The following is a 3499-nucleotide window of genomic DNA, read 5'->3' on the forward strand; positions in this document are numbered from 1 at the left end:
AGGCCACAAATTTTACAACAAACCCGGTCAAGTTCACAACGTTATTTCATCTACCAATGCCGAGAATCAATGGAAAAGCTTGGATACCGAACAGTCTTCTCATGAAAAATTTCAACTGACTCCTCAACAATATCAAATCCTAGCTGAGCTGTTCAAACAATCAACGACCAACAATTCCAATGTGCATATAAATCAAGTTGGCACTGTTTCTACCAACACATCTCCAGGTAATATTGTTTCGATCTCTCAGATACATTCCAGCAATATCTGGCTTCTTGACTCTGGTGCTACTGATCACGTGTGTATATCTTTAGAATCTTTTACTTCTTATCAAAAGATTAACCCAATTCCTATATGTTTACCTAATGGTAAAATAATACATGCAAATTACAAGGGTACAGTTAGATTCAATACCAAACTTTCTCTTTCTAATGTGCTATATGTTCTTGATTTTTCATTCAACCTTGTTTCTGTTTCTCAACTTATAGCTCAACACAAATGTCAATTAATCTTTTCTCCTTCTGGCTGCATTGTGCAGGACATACACACACAAGAGAAGATTGGTCTGATTAGACATCACCATGGCTTATATCTACTTGATCCTTCTATCTGTAAAATTGATATTAACTGTACCCCTGTTGTCTGTTCTGTTAAGCACACAAATTTATGGCATGCTCGTCTTGGACATTTATCACATGCTAGGCTACAATTTTTACAACACAAACATGTTTACATAAACACTGATGACAACAATAATTTTTGTGATGTGTGCCATCGCGCCAAACAAAAGAAATTGCCTTACACTGCTAGCACTTCTACTTCTTTATCTCCTTTTGAATTATTGCATATTGATATATGGGGACCTACTACTGCTTCTATGAATGGCTACAAATACTTGCTAACCATTGTTGATGATTACTCTCGTTATACTTGGATTATTCCTATGATAGATAAGTCTTCTGTCAAAAATCAAATTCTCACCTTCCTCTGCTATGTCGAAAATCAATTTCAAAAAAAGGTTAAAACTATACGAACAGATAATGGTGTTGAATTCATTCTACAACATATGTTTTCAAGTAAAGGAATTATCCATCAAACTACTTGTGTGGAAACCCCTGAACAAAATGGAGTAGTCGAACGTAAACATCAACACATTTTAAATACCACTCGTGCTTTGCTTTTCCATTCACATCTACCTCTTGCATTTTGGTGTTATGCAGCTAAACATGCTGTCTTCTTGATAAATCAAATGCCTACACATGTTCTACACAATGAAACACCTCATGAACGGCTACATGGATCTCCTTGTGATCTCTCTATGTTACGTGTCTTTGGTTGTCTTTGCTATGCTAACACCATAACTTCTCACAGAAAAAAGTTTGATGATCGTGCTATTCCTGGTATCTTCTTAGGCTTTAAAAAGCACACAAAAGGTTATCTATTTCTAAACCTAAAAAATCACAAGATTGAAATATCTCGTAATGTACTTTTTCATGAAAACATATTTCCATATCGTAATACTTCCAAAACCGACAACTCTTTATCTCTTCCTATACCACATCACTACACTAACAATTATGATGAACTATTACCGTCCGGTTATAATGATACATTACCGTCCGGTTGTCCACACACTAATAACCCCCCCTTAATCTTTCAACAGATGTTGTCCAAATGAATAACACTGAAAGTGACACCTCCACTAGCACAAGAAAGTCTTCTAGAACGCGTAGGACTCCTGCTTACCTAAAAGATTTTCAGACGAACGGTGTTATCAGATATCCCATTACAAAATACATCAACTACAACAGGCTTTCACATTCTTTCAAAAATACCATCTTATCTATCTCGTCTAATGCTGAACCAACATGTTATTCTATTGCTTCAAAACAACCCCAATGGGTCACTGCCATGCATGCCGAGCTCGAGGCCCTGCAAGCAAATAACACTTGGGAACTCACCACCCTACCTCCCAACAAAACTGCCATTGGCTGTCGATGGATCTACAAAATCAAATATAATTCTGATGGGTCTATTGAACGTTATAAAGTGCGCCTCGTTGCCAAAGGATACAATCAGATTGAAGGGCTAGATTATATAGAAACTTTTGCCCCTGTTGCCAAAATCACTACCGTTCGGCTTCTTCTTGCCATAGCCGCTTCAAAATGTTGGTCACTTAAACAATTGGATGTTAATAATGCTTTCTTACATGGTGACCTTCATGAAGAGGTTTACATGAAAATTCCTCCTGGCCTTACCTCCGCCAACAAAAATCAGGTTTGTAAACTCCAACGCTCTTTATATGGCCTTAAACAGGCTGGCCGGCAATGGTATGCAAAATTACATCAATTCTTAATATCAAACAATTATCACTGTTCTATCTCTGACAACTCTCTTTTTCTGAAACATGATGGCAACCATACTACGGCATTACTCATTTATGTTGATGATATCCTCATCACTGGCAACGACGATGGAGAAATTCAACACATAACTGACCTCTTTCATTCTACCTTCCGCATAAAGAACCTTGGTGATCTGACATACTTTCTCGGTCTGGAGGTTGCTCGCAACTCCAAAGGAATACATATTAGCCAACGCAAGTATACCTTGGATCTCCTTGCTGAAACCGGCCTTCTCAACAGTTCACCCATCCCTACTCCCATGGTTCCTAAAAATTCTAATACAAATACCGTCCGGTCACTTGATGACACTGATGCTGCCTCTTATCGCCGTCTCATTGGTAAACTCATTTATCTGACCACGACTCGTCCTGACATTACATTTGCCGTCAACCACCTTAGTCAGTTCATGTCTGCCCCTACGACTGCTCACCAACAAGCTACCAGTCGCATCCTCCGTTATCTCAAAGGCACTCCTGGTGCTGGTATTTTTCTTCCTAGCACATCTTCCATACAACTGAAAGCCTTTTGTGACTCCGATTGGGCCGCCTGTCCTCAAACTCGCCGTTCGGTTACTGGGTTCATCGTCTACCTTGGGAACTCTCTCATCTCGTGGCGCTCCAAGAAACAACCGACCGTCTCCTGTAGCTCTTCTGAGGCCGAGTATCGTTCACTTGCCAGCACGGTGTGTGAAATACAGTGGCTCACATATTTGCTTAATGATCTCCACGTTGCTTACACATCTCCTGCTCTCATCTATTGCGATAACCAATCTGCCATACAAATTGCTTCAAATCAAGTTTTTCATGAACGTACAAAGCACATTGACATTGACTGCCACATTGTTCGTGAAAAAGTTGTCGCCGGTCTCATCAAGCTTCTTCCCATCTCCACAATAATGCAATTAGCCGACATCTTAACCAAATTGTTACCTCCGCCTTCCTTTCAACTTCTTCGTTCCAAGCTGGGACTCCAAAATATTTACGCCCAGCTTGAGGGAGGCTGATAACATTTATATTTGTTCAACCGTCCGGTTTCTCTTAGAGTCACCCGTCCGGTTAACACTTATAATGATCTGATAACATTTATATTTGTTC

This window comes from Vigna radiata, unplaced genomic scaffold (genome assembly GCF_000741045.1).
Source record: "Vigna radiata var. radiata cultivar VC1973A unplaced genomic scaffold, Vradiata_ver6 scaffold_206, whole genome shotgun sequence".
NCBI classification, from domain to species: domain Eukaryota; kingdom Viridiplantae; phylum Streptophyta; class Magnoliopsida; order Fabales; family Fabaceae; genus Vigna; species Vigna radiata.